A 14,083-nucleotide genomic window follows, 5' to 3' on the forward strand; every position below is an offset into this window, starting at 1 on the left:
TAATGGAGCTCTAGTAACAGAAGACCCCTCTTGAATATGAGACATGATAAAAAAGACTTCCAAAAAACCAGGATCTATCCTAGGAAAGACCTAACCATGCAGGACCCTATGCTCTGATACCACTTGTTGGAAGTGGAAACACTCTGAGAGGGCGTGAATCAGAGTGATATAACTTTTAAACTTTTATGGCTTGACTGCAAGATTATAACAAATTGACCTTGGACTAAATGAATGAAATGATGAAGCAGAGTGAACATTTAACAGAATGATATGCAACTTAACTTATTAAAAGCATGAATTCATATTGTTCAATTAATTCTGAGTGAACAATCTTATAATGCTTTTTGAAACAAAACCTTCAAACTCTCAAAATGCAGATTTAACTTGTCTTTAACATTCAAACATCATACTTTGAATGAAAGTTTTAAACAGATGGACTCTTTGACTATTTGAACAAATAGGAACAATGACAAAGTATCAGAGCAATGCATGAACCAGATTTAACTTACAATAGAATGAAAATATTGAACTTTTAACAACACAATCTGAGTATAAATTGGCATCACATAACACACGATTTCCTGAGTGGAAAAACCCTCATGGGGTATAAAAAACCACTCGAACCTGCTTGCTTTATTTCAACTCAATCATCAACTGATTACAATGGTGGAGATCAACTCAACACCTCAAACCAATAGCCAAGTCTATATTTGTATTCACCAATGATTTTAAAACTGCATATTTACTTGTAGTTCCACGACCATAGTTGAATACAAAACAAGTTTAAGTTTTTTTTTTACAACAATACCCATTTCAATACTCACTGTATGAAATAGTGTTATACCTCTGTTATAAAAAACCAGAGTAATGTATCCCAAATAAAAACCAACTTCTTTCATTTTTTAAACTGAAAGTAACCGTAACCAGTTTGTAGTAAACATTTTCCCTTTCTCGAAAACTATAAACCATTTTCCTTCAAACTAAAATCAAACAATCTTTTCATTTCATTTTTCTTTTATCTTTCATGCAGAACTGTAAGCTAAGAAAGAGAAACATGAATGATAATACCTAAAAAATGGTGAATCATAAAACTTGAGAAAATATCCCTGAAAATCTGCAATTACCTCCATGAAATGCAACCAAAAATGTCTCCATTCGAATCTGCATAGCAAATAACCTGACATACTCCAAACCCACAAGGAGAAACTTCCAATAAATCCGCCTGTAACTACCAAAAAAACAAACTCCCATGGCGGCGCTGCATAAAGGTTTCCATCGTTCAACAAAAAGACTCTTTTGTTTACCCTAAAAGCTTTCATTCGAACCCCAAGACATAATCAATGATATTTGAAGTCTGTGAAAAAACATAATAATAAGATACATTTTCAAGTATCAATGCCCACGTGGATTGCCACTGACTCATCATTAAGTGCTTGAGTGGATTACCATGTCATCAAAATGAATAAAGTGTTTGACTGCTGTCAAAGTCACATGCCAAGACAATTTTATTTTGACTAGATATAATCAATTCTTCTATTTGATATATATTTTGATTGATTTTGAGTTGATTAGATTTATGTAGTTTTAATTTTTTTTTAACAATATAAAGATGATTTTGATCTTTATAATTTTAAATTCATTTGCAATTTGATTATTATATTTTTAAAGTATTATTATTTCAAATTTTATATTTGAGCCGCTTTTAAGTAATTTTAATTTTTTTGAATGAATGTGAAATTGATGTAGTTGGTGTAGACTCTAATGGATTAGCTAGTGTGCTAAGAGAAAGATCTAAGAATACTTCCATCTTAGAAGTCAAGGGTACTAGTAATTACTAGCATGACTAATACAAATGTCAATATCTCTAAACTAAAGGTGCACATGTTTTTGTTGCATTAAAAAATCATAGTAAAATTGATTTTAAGTTGATTAGATTTATAAATTTTCTAGTGTTATTATATTAAAAGTTATTACATTAATTATAATGTTAAGTTTTTTAGGACTTTAAGTAATTTTCAAATCATCAATGAATGTCTATTTGAAGCAGTTTCTAATGGACCAGCTAGTGTTTTAAAAGGCAGATCTAAGAAGACATCCATTTCATAAGTTGGTGGAATTAGTACTATCATGCATAATAATGATGTAGATTTCAGTCGAGTAAGGGAATGAATTTGTTGTAGACTCTATAATACACTAGATTGTTGTGCTAATTGTTGTAGTACACCAATTTGTTATTAATGGATTAATTAGAGACCGTTTATGGTGAATGGAATTGTTGTGCTAATTATTATAATACGCCAATTTGATATTGATGAATTAATCCGACACCACTTATGGTGCATGCATGTATATTTAATATCGAAATAAATGAATATGAATGATAATAAAAATTTCATATTGTTCCACTGTATTTTCATTTTATAGCATTTATATAGAACTTGATTAAATTATTTGATTAAACCTCACTTTAGGAAGTTATAGATTTAAATTTGTAATGAGAAAAATTGCATGCCATGTCTTTATTTTTTAATCCATTTCAACTAGATTTTCCAATATCTAATAATTAATCTATAAATGGCATATTCTTACATTCAATTCATATTATGACCTTATCCTAGAATATCCCAAACAACACTCATCTCTAGTAACTAATTTTAATTCCTATATCTATCATTTTTCAGTTTGTTTCAAATTTGTTGATACATTATTAACCTGAGTCGCTTTCCTATACCTAAATTTGAATTGTGAAAATTTAAATTTCAAGATTCAATTTGAACCTTGCTAACCTTTTTCTACTAGCCATTGTTGTGTTGTAGAAATTATACTAATCTATTTAAAGTGGATTAAATTAGATTAATATCATTTCATTTGATTTTACACAGAAAAAATATCTAGATAACATAACAAAAGTGTTAATGACACTAAATAAGTAGAAAATGTTGGAGTAAAACATGCGAGGATGCCTAACAAAGTAATAGAGCATTATTACTACTTTAGGATACATTTACTCGTAAATTAAGTATATTCTTTCACGAGTTTTTCTTTATGTGTATGAAAACCAAGATATTGTTTTATAAAACCTTACAAAACAAACATGAACAACTAGAGAAAAGATACTAGAATGCAAAGAAATTTAGTGAATAAATAAAATAGTTTAAGATGTGATAGATTAAGGGATTTGTTGAACATGGATGAATATTTTAATATATAATACAATTTAAGATAAGGAAAAGAGGGCAACTTCAAGAGGAGCCTATCAAAGTGGTTAGAGTCTTATTTAAGCTTTTTGGTTTCAATTGATAATCTTTTAAAAAAATATGTGCACCTAGCCCATGTGTTTAAGATTCAATATATATAAAAATAAGAGCAATGCCAATAAACATTAGGTTTAGAGAAACATTTTTTATTTTACATTATTTATGAAAAAAATATAAAAAATAAGAATATTGATAATATAAATTAGATCTATAGATGGAGTGAGAGAAGAGGTGGGTGAGGGCAGGGGCACTTGGGAGTAGATTAGAAGATTTTAGTGAATAATGTCAAGGTGTGAAAGAATAGAGAGAAAAAATAAAAAGATGGGGCGATATGATGATGAAAGAAGAATGACAAAAAGACAAATCTCTAGAAGGAAATGGAGTGAAGACAAATCATATCCCGCAATGGATTTATGAAAATGGTTGATGGGTGGACAAATGTGCACCTATATAAAGGATGAAGAAATCATATTCCCAAAAGAAAGAGAACTGGAGGTTGCAAGATTTGAATGATCAAAATAGAAAATGGTTTAGATTCCAACCAAGAAATCAATTTCCTTGGGAAAAAATAGATGGAAAATTCATAATAGTTTCAAGTAAAACTCATATTGGAAACCTTTTCACAATAGGAGAAGGAAATATGGGAAATTAGGGAAAATAATAATGTACAGTTGTCTAATAATTGGAGAGTGAATAATCCCAAAAATAGGAAAGGGAGGAAATGAGGTAGATCCAAAATGCAATGGAAAATTAAAAATCAAAACAATTCAAACATTCATTAGATAAAAAAGTTTGATGATAAGAATCAAAACCCAATTTGTCATCTAATAAAATTATTAATATTCAAAACCCTTAGAATAAATTTGAATTAGAAAGGCTAATGGAAGTTGGCATGATTCTCAAGTGGGGTAATGAGTGGCCTAATATCAGTAAGATTAGGAAATAGGGTGTAGACAAATGGGGAGAGGAAAAAACAATAAGAAATTTGGTGAGTGGTTTTTCTCTAATTGAATTTAGAAACAGTAAAGAAAAATAGAACTTTATTGCCAAAAGTCCTTATATAGTTAATGGAAACAAAGTTCACATGAAAGATTGGTGCCCTAATTTTGATCCATGCAAATTCAAAGTCATTGAAAACTTGACATGGATTTGGCTTTACAACCTACCGACTGAATATTAGTCCATTAAGACTCTGGTAGAAATTGATAACAGTTTGGGATCATATGTAATGACTGAAGGAATTATGGAGGATAAATTTTTGGGTGCAAATGCTCGAATTAGTATCAACCTCAAAGAAGATATTCCAACTCAAAAAAATGTTGATATTCAAAGTCAAATTGAAAACTTGATATGGATTCGGCTTTACAACCTACCGACTGCATATTAGTCCATTAAGACCCTGGTAGAAATTGATAACAGTTTGGGATCATATGTAATGACTGAAGGAATTATGGAGGATAAATTTTTGGGTACATATGCTCGAATTTGTATCAACCTCAAAGAAGATATTCCAACTCAAAAAATGTTGATATTCAAAGTCAAATTGAAAACTTGATATGGATTCGACTTTACAACCTACCGACTACATGTTAGTCCATTAAGACCCTGGTAGAAATTGATAACAGTTTGGGATCATATGTAATGACTAAAGGAATTACGGAGGATAAATTTTTGGGTACATATGATCGAATTTGTATCAACCTCAAAGAAGATATTCCAACTCAAAAAAATGTTGATATTCAAAGTCAAATTGAAAACTTGATATGGATTTGGCTTTACAACCTATCGACTGCATATTAGTCCATTAAGACCCTAGTAGAAATTGATAATAGTTTGGGATCATATGTAATGACTGAAGGAATTATGGAGGATAAATTTTTGGGTACATATGCTCGAATTTGTATCAACCTCAAAGAAGATATTCCAACTCAAAAAAATGTTGATATTCAAAGTCAAATTGAAAACTTGATATGGATTCGGGTTTACAACCTACTGACTGCATATTAGTCCATTAAGACTTTGGTGGAAATCAATAACAGTTTGGGATCATATGTAATGTCTGAAGGAATTATGGAGGATAAATTTTTGGTGCCCTAATTTTGATCCATGGAAATTTAAAGTCATTAAAAACTTGATATGGATTTGGCTTTACAACCTACCAACTGAATATTAATCCATTAAGACTCTGCTAGAAATTGATAATAGTTTGGGATCATATGTAATGACTGAAGGAATTCATAGGATAAATTTTTGGGTACATATGCTCGAATCTATATCAACCTCACAAAAGATATTCCAATTCGAAAAAATGTTGATATTAAAATGCAGGGTACTAATTGGAGGCAAGATATAGATAGAGAATACTTGTTAATTCTTTGCCAAACATGTAGATCCAAACATCATGGAAATTCAAATTGTAATCAAGACTTTGTAGATAATGATGTGTTCCAACCTATTAATGAACTAGAGATAATTTTGGTTGAGGAGAGGCAAGAAGTAGAGAATAAACCGTTAGAGTCAATTGATAAATAAAAAAATCCTTGGAATGGTGTTATGTCCCTGGAATGGTGTTATGGAAGCTGATGCTAACCCAAATTGTAATAAGGAAGTAACCCAAATTCTAAAAAGGAAGTAGATATGCAAACCCTATTCAATCAATAATTACTTAAATATGAAGAATAACAAATGGGTAACCTATCCTCAAAAAAGAAGGAAGATTTACGCAGTGAGACATTAACAAAACATCAAAGAAAGGTAACATATAATACAATAGAGTTTGTTAATGCAATGGCACTGGAAATTGCAAATCTAAATCAAACCTTTGATCCTTGTATAACCCCCATAGACAAGATATTACAAGAAGCCTCAAGATAAGAAGATGGAATGATAGAATCATGAATCTAAACAAGAAGAATGTTTAAATGAAGAGACACAAATATACATTATGATGGAATGTGGCATTGAACAAACCTAGTCTAAATTGAAAAAGTTAAATATCAAATATAAATTGAGAAGAGGGGCTAAGACAAATAAAGAGAAGTTGGAAATGGTAGCCAAAGCCAAGGGACAAATGAAACTCAGAAGTGGGAAGGGAATACCCCCTCCTGTTGAGAAATGAGGATTCTTATACGAAATGCTATGGGCATTAATGCTCCTAGAAAATGGCATCTTGTTAGGCATCAAATAGATTTAAATAAAGTAGATTTAGTTTTACTGTAGGAAACAAAATAGACAAAGGCAAAATAGTAAACTAGATTGAGGAATTGGAAGCAATGGGAAGGATTGTTTCTAGAATCGATTGGAGGCTCGAGAGGCATTGGTATGGTTTCAAATCATATTACTACCTCATGTACATTATTAGTGGACATACAAAATTGGATAGCAGTCAATTGTAAAAGTTTGTATAAAAATTTAAACTTTTTGGTTATTAATGTATATGGTCATATAACCACTTTGTCTAAAAGGAATTTATGGGAAGAAATCAACAATGGCTATCCCAAAGAAATGAAGGGATGGGGATTATTGGAGGATATTTTAATGCAACTCTAGATAATACAGAAAAGAAAGGGGGAGTGAATTATAATATCTCTGGATTTTCAAGAATTTTGGATTCCAACAATTTGAGGGATATCACCACCAAGATTGGGAAATTTACTTGGACCAATAGAAGGAAGTACTTCACAAGTATAGCAGAAATATTAGACTGGATCTTTTTATGGGGGAATGGGATAACACCTTGCATGCTTTTGAATATGAAATTCTTTCATTCATAGGGTTAGACCATTACCTTATATGTAGATGACAATTAAGTTGGAGATTCCTAAATGTGGGTGTCCATTTAAATTTGAGAATATGTGGCTTAGAGATGCATCCTTGGGGGAGCTTGTTTAGAAGTGGTGGAAAGAGGCTAGAATTGGGAACCACTCTAAGATGTATGTATTCAACGAGAAGATCACCCATATCAAAAATAAACTCAAATAATGGAATAAAGAGTAATTCAAGAATATTTTTTATGAGAATAATAATATTGTTAAGAAGATGGAAGTCCTTAATGAAAAAATCATTAATCAAGGAATGAGAATAGAAGAATCTGAGGAAGAAAAATGTTGAAACTAGAATTGGAAGAAATTTTGGCAAGAGAGGAATGCTTTTGGAGACAAAAGTCAAGAGAAGTTTGGTTGAAGGAAGGGGATAGAAATAAATTTTTTTTTCACAAATCGGCTATTGTCAATAGATGCAAAAAAAGGATAATGGAAGTCAAAAGAGAAGATGAACAGATCCATGGCCCACTCAATTGAGAAAGAAAAGTAGGAGGTGGTGAATTACTTATAGAAGAACTGAAGTTCATGATAGGGAAAGAGAGGAGCTCTTGAGCAATATTCCCAAGGTCATTAGTGAGGTAGATAATGTAGAATTATATATAAGAATATAACTTTGGAGGAGGTTAGATGTGCCACTTTCCAATTACGTCTATATAAAGCTCCTAGCCTTGATGGATTCCCAACAAGCTTATATCAATCCTTTTGGGAGATTGTGGGGGAAGATCTACATAAAGTGGTAGAAGAATCTAGAAGAAAGACTACCATACTAGGACTTCTAAATCATACTTGCATTAATTTTTAAAAAGAAGGATGCTATATATATGCATGGGAGATTTCAGACCTACAACTCTATGTAACACCATATATAAAATCACCACGAAAGTTATTGCCAATATATTAAAGAAAGTATCAATTGCACAAAATAATTTTGAAGGAGCGGAGTGGATTTTCACCTGGGAACTCAATAGTGGAAGGTATCATTGTGGAACATGAAACTATACACTCAACTAGGAAGACTAGGACCCCAAGCATGATCATTAAACTAAACATTTTGAAAGCTTATGATCTAATAGATAGACAATTCCCTCTATCAGTTCTTCAAAGATTTGGATTTGATAACAAATAGATTGATTGGATTAGGATTTGTATAATATCTCCAAAATTCTTTGTTTTGGTTAATGGGGTGGCACAAGGTTTCTTTGAATCAACTAGAGGAATATGACAAGGAGATCCATTCTCTCCATCTTTATAATAATGGCTGAGGTACTTGGGAGAAATATTGCTCAGGCCAAGGATGATGGCATATGGAAGGGTATCATGGTGGCACTAAGAATTGATAACGTAACACATCAACAATTTGCTGATGACAACATTCTATTTAGTCATGCTTGTAGAGTGTAGGTAGTTTTGATAAAAAAGATTCTAGATGACTGCAACACGGCCTCGAGTTAGAATATCAATTGGAGGAAATCGAAGGTTTTCTTCCTTAATGTTTAACCTAGGGTATAAGTGGAGATTGCTCACATTTTAGATTTAAAAGTTCATAACTTTCTAGGTAGATTTTGTGGCATGCCTCTATTTGTTGGAATTAATAAAAAATGTTACTGGGAAATTTTGATTAATAGTTGTAAGAATAAAATGGAAATGTAGAAAGGAAAATGACTAACCTTTGCATAAAAAATTCTCATAATGAAGGCGAGTCTCTCAACCATCCTTGTATACTCTATGTCTTGTATGAAAATCCCAAAGGTGGTGGAGGATATTTTGATTAAGATAATGATAAGATTCTTCTAGAAAAGGGTCTAATGATACCCAAAAATTCCCTTTACCATCATGAGAAAAGATATGTAATTCTAAATCAACAAGAGGTGTAGGATTGAAGCAGCTAAATATTATGAACCTATCCATTGGAGGCAAATTGGTTTGGTACATGTATTCCAAAGGGAACAAAAAATGGGTCAAAATTATAAGAAAGAAATATCTAGACTCTGATGATCCCATTCGGATCCTCAACACATGTAATCCCCCTAGAGGTTCAACAATTTGGAACTATCTATTGGATTGCCGAGAAATTATTACAAAACACATAACATGGAAGATTAGGAATGGGCATCAAGCTTCATTTTAGGAAGATTTCTGGGAAGGATATCTAGCCCTAAGCAGACTTGACAACTTATTGGACATTAAAAGGGAGCCTAGCAGACTTTGGGAGAAGGAAGTTCATAATTATGGTGACATCATAGAAGAATGATGGATAGTAATATGGAGATGGAAGTCGATGGATCATTTGAATGTGTTGCAAAATTAAAAAAGATTCTCTGTTGAAAATCTTACAAGGTAGATGTTTCACAGTTTCAAATAGAGATAATTTTATTCATTGGTGTACATCTCCAAATGGGGAGTATAAGGTTAAATTGGGCTATAAAATTAGAGAGACAATCCTAGATGATTTAGAATGGCCAAAAAATCTATTATGGGGGAATAATTGCTTACCCAAAGAAAGAGCCTTTTCTTGGACAACATTGCAGAATCACATTTTGACTCAAGGTGGATTGGCAAAACTTGGCATCTCAGATTCAGGTATGTGCTATTTATGTAAAAATAAGGAGGAAAATGTAGATCATCTCCTTTTATAGAGTCCTGTTGGAAAAAATTTATGAATAAATTGAATCTTTAATGCCCTTGCACATATAGTCTAAATCCTAGTTTATTATGTGGCCAAGGAAGATAAATAAAGGAATTTTTGATAGCCTGTACCAAGTGATTCCTTCCATAGTCATTTGGGAACTGCGGAAGGAACACAACAAAAGGGTATTTCAAGATATTTCCATGCCTAGAACGTAGCTTATTTACAAAACGAAAGCAACCATAGTAGAATTGGTGAATACGACGTTCAAAGGAATAGGTCTTTGAAAACAATTATTTTTACCAATTGCGATGATGACATCATGAAAAATTTCAAAGGCCTAAAAACTCCACACATATCCAGAAAAAGGGACATAAATTCTAACAAAAATCAGCATGAAAATGTAAAGTGGGAAGCTCCAGAGTTAGGTTGGACAAAGATAAATTATGATGGAGCTTCTAGAGGCAATCTTGGTCCTAGTGATATAGGATGCATGGCTAGGAATGCCTTGAGCACTATAATTGTAGGAAGATTTAAGCATATTGGGATCTTTACAAACAACATAGCGGAGATGAGAGCAACATTAATGGGGTTAGAACTGGGGAAGGAAATGGGGATCCGAATCTTCATTCACCTTAAAGGTGACTCATTGATACCAATCAATGCAATTCACTAGAATCGAGCCCTGAATGGGAAGCTAGATAGATGGTTGGTACCCATTAAAAAGCATATAGATGAGTTGGAAGCTTTTAAAAATTGTCACATCTACCAAGAAGGTAATGACATTGCAAATGGGCTTGCCAAATTGGCAGTAGAATTATGAACATGTATGGTTTTAAATATGAAAAAAATTGTTACATGTGACTCATGACGACTTAAATGAAAGTTTCATACTTATTTTTGTGTTACCTGAGTAGCATAATGTTTTATTTATGTAAATTCCCTAGCACGTGGGAAGATGGTGATAATGTACACTTATGGGGGCATGAAATGTTGAAAACTATTTTTACATCCCTAGGATAAGGATACAAACTAAGTAGAATTGTTTAAACACAACGTTTGGATGAGAATTTTAGGCACACTTAAAGAAATAAAAGGGATAGTTGGAATTTGGGGTTTATCTCATAGTGTGTTGGTTAAGTGGTGGTGTTGTTGTGTCCACCTAGGTTCAAACCCCCATTGGGCCATTGTGATCACATGCTTGTGCCTTTATTGATCTAATGTGCTTGTGAGTTTGAGCCTCAACTTTGATAAATGGGGATGAGGTCCCTCATTTGTGACCTCACTAGTTCACAACTTTGGCTAAAAAGCATTTCACATGCTATTGAAAGGAATGTTGTTCCAATGCTAGCAATCACGTTAAAATGTTTATCCAATATTTTTTTTAAATAAAGAAGTAGTTTGAGAGTGAAGGATGATATGTCGTCCATGTGCAACAAAATATGGGCGGCCTTAACTATTAAATTCAACAAACCCAAGGTTGGTGGGAGTTGTGGAGTAAGGTATGAACACCTATCAAAGTATATTTTTGGAGGAGTTTAGCATTATGCCTTCTAGTTGTGTTTTTTAAGTCATTTTCAATAAAATCTTTTGGCTATACCCTACAAACAAGGAATTCACAATGCCAGTTTTCTTTAACTGATTTTGTCAAATAGTTCATATGACCTTCTCATGTACTTATAATGATGTAGGAGGACAAAATCAATCCTAATACCACCTTATTACACACTTAAAAAAACTCAAAGAAATGTGATTTATGACAACAAATAAGATGAACTCAAACACCAATTTTATGCAAGCAAACTAGATAAATTCTCATTGAAATTTGCAACAACTTTACATTTAAATCATGCCAAGCCTATTGGCTTCTCATTACAACACCCGAATTTGATATGGAGCTATGAATAGACCTACAAAATGATGCACAATAGTAGCTACAAGGTTTCCAAAATCCTTCTTCCCAAACACTCTTCTCTTCACCTCAAACTATGCTAAAACCCCAAAAATGAAACTCCACTATTTTCCCTTTCCTCACACCATGCAATTTCATTTTGCTTGCTAAACTTAAAGTCCAAAAAGAGTACTCTCACCTTCTCTTCCCACCAAATATTTCATTTAATTTAAATTTGGAATCTTCCTATTTGATTCTCTTACACCACTCTTGCAACTGACTAAAGATAGGTGTCCATGCAAGACCACTAGCACACCTAGTTCACTCTAAACATGGAAAAACCAAGATTCTCCTTTATGGTACATCCAATATGAAATATTTCCATAGCATTTGATTATGAGGAATTTGAATTTGAACCTTATTTTGGCTCCCATTTGGGTGCATGTGGGGTCTACAAATTCCAATGCCCATTTTGACAAATTTTGAATTATGTCATTTTGGATTTTTTAACAAATTTTGAATTTTGACAATTTAATTTACCACCAAATTAAATAAAAGTATATCAAAAGGTCTATTACAAGCCTTGCCAAAATATTTTTTAAATATTTAGCTTTATTAAATACAAAAATCCACCTATAGCTAAAATTCCTACAATGCATAAAAATGAAATATTTTTGGATGTACGAGATTTCCTGACCCCCTGGAATTCTCTTGCATCAGACACCCAAGGTAGATTAAAATGTTTCATGAATGAAACTCATAAAAACTTACATCTTGAATCCATTTCTCTGCCTTGTTTTTCTAAACATTCCTTCTCACCTTTTCCTACAAATTGATGTCTCTTCCATCTTTCACTCTTCCAATGTTTCTCCCTATTCACACAATTCATCTCCCACCAATATGCAATAGGAAACTATAGAAAATCACATGCTTCAATGTCATCCTTTTTAGTAAAATAATCAAATTTATGCATTACCTCTTCCCTTGAAACCACTACAATAATTTGTTCATCATCTTTCTCTTGTCCAACACGATGTTCCTATCTCTTTACGCCTTCTAAAGAACATTGTTTGGCTGCAAAATTTTCTTCCTCTGCATTCATAAAAATGTTAGGGAAACAAACAAGGTATTCTTCATCCCCATCCCTCAACAAACTATTAGTTAGAAAATCTTCATCTTGAACAATCTCTTTATCAATCAAGATATCATTCATCAACCAAACCTTCACCTATTCATCTTCTTCTTCATTTATAACTTCATCTTTCAATGGATGATTTGTGCAAAATCCTCTTCTATACCAATATTATCATCCTTAAATAAATCATTTTCAACAAAGTTCTGACAAAAATCAGATTTTACCTCTTTATTAGCTAAAAATAATTCAATCCATTCTTGTTCAATCTACATTTCTAAATCAACCATGTCCTCTAAAGGACTCTCAACCTTTGTTGCAATTTGTTCTTTCTTGTTCTCATTGATCTTTTCCCCTTCAAACAATCTTTTAATTCTTTGAATCTCCTCTTGAAATAGGAGATCATCTTCTTCTCCACCAATTGCTTTGTCAAATATCAGACTAGCAGAGCTCATTGCAAATTTTTATCCTTCCCATTCACCTAGGTACATAATTATGAAAAATTTCTTTCCTTTCCTCTTTGTCATTATTTTTACTTTTCACAACCTCTCCACCCTCAAGGTTTGATGCAAACTACCTCATGTTTGACGCTCTACATGCACACTCGGGTACTCCTACTCTAATACCACTAATGTAGGAGGACAAACTCCCTCCTAATACTACCTGATTACACACCTCAAAACACTCATATAAACCTGATTTATGATAGCAAATAAGATGAACTGAAACACCAATTTTAAATACATTATAAAAAACTTGAAAACATATAAAATATGATCAAATATTTTGAAATATATGTAACTTGCAATTGCACCTTGGTATGCAATGGGTACACCAAAGAGTTTTAGAAGGTGAAATAGGAAAAAAAATTGGACCATTTTTTGCATATATTTGAATTGGATGATAAAGAACTATTAGTAGAGGGCTTGATTTGTACTAATTGAACAATTTCCATTCATTCTTAATTCTTGATTTTGGATGCCTTTGCAACGAACTTATAAGACAAAATAGGTTTCTCTATTTTACTTTAAGAGAAAATAGAAACCCTTTGCAAGAGTGAGTGCTTTATAATAACATTTTGAGTAAGTTTTTATAGATAGTTACCTTTGAAATGAACTTTGTAAAGAGAATAATAACATTTTTACATCTAATTGAATGTATGTGTTATTTTTGATGTCTTGAATGAGTAATGTATAGATGAGATTTATATAAAAAATATAAACTATTTAAAATTTGTATTATTCAATTGAAAATAAAAAATAACCATAGAGATTGTTCATATAATATACTGTACATATTAATATCTATTTTTAAAAAAATTGAGAATGTGGAAGATGGTGACTCTTAAATAAATTG

The sequence above is a fragment of the Cryptomeria japonica genome, chromosome 11 (assembly GCF_030272615.1).
Source record: "Cryptomeria japonica chromosome 11, Sugi_1.0, whole genome shotgun sequence".
Lineage (NCBI taxonomy): Eukaryota > Viridiplantae > Streptophyta > Pinopsida > Cupressales > Cupressaceae > Cryptomeria > Cryptomeria japonica.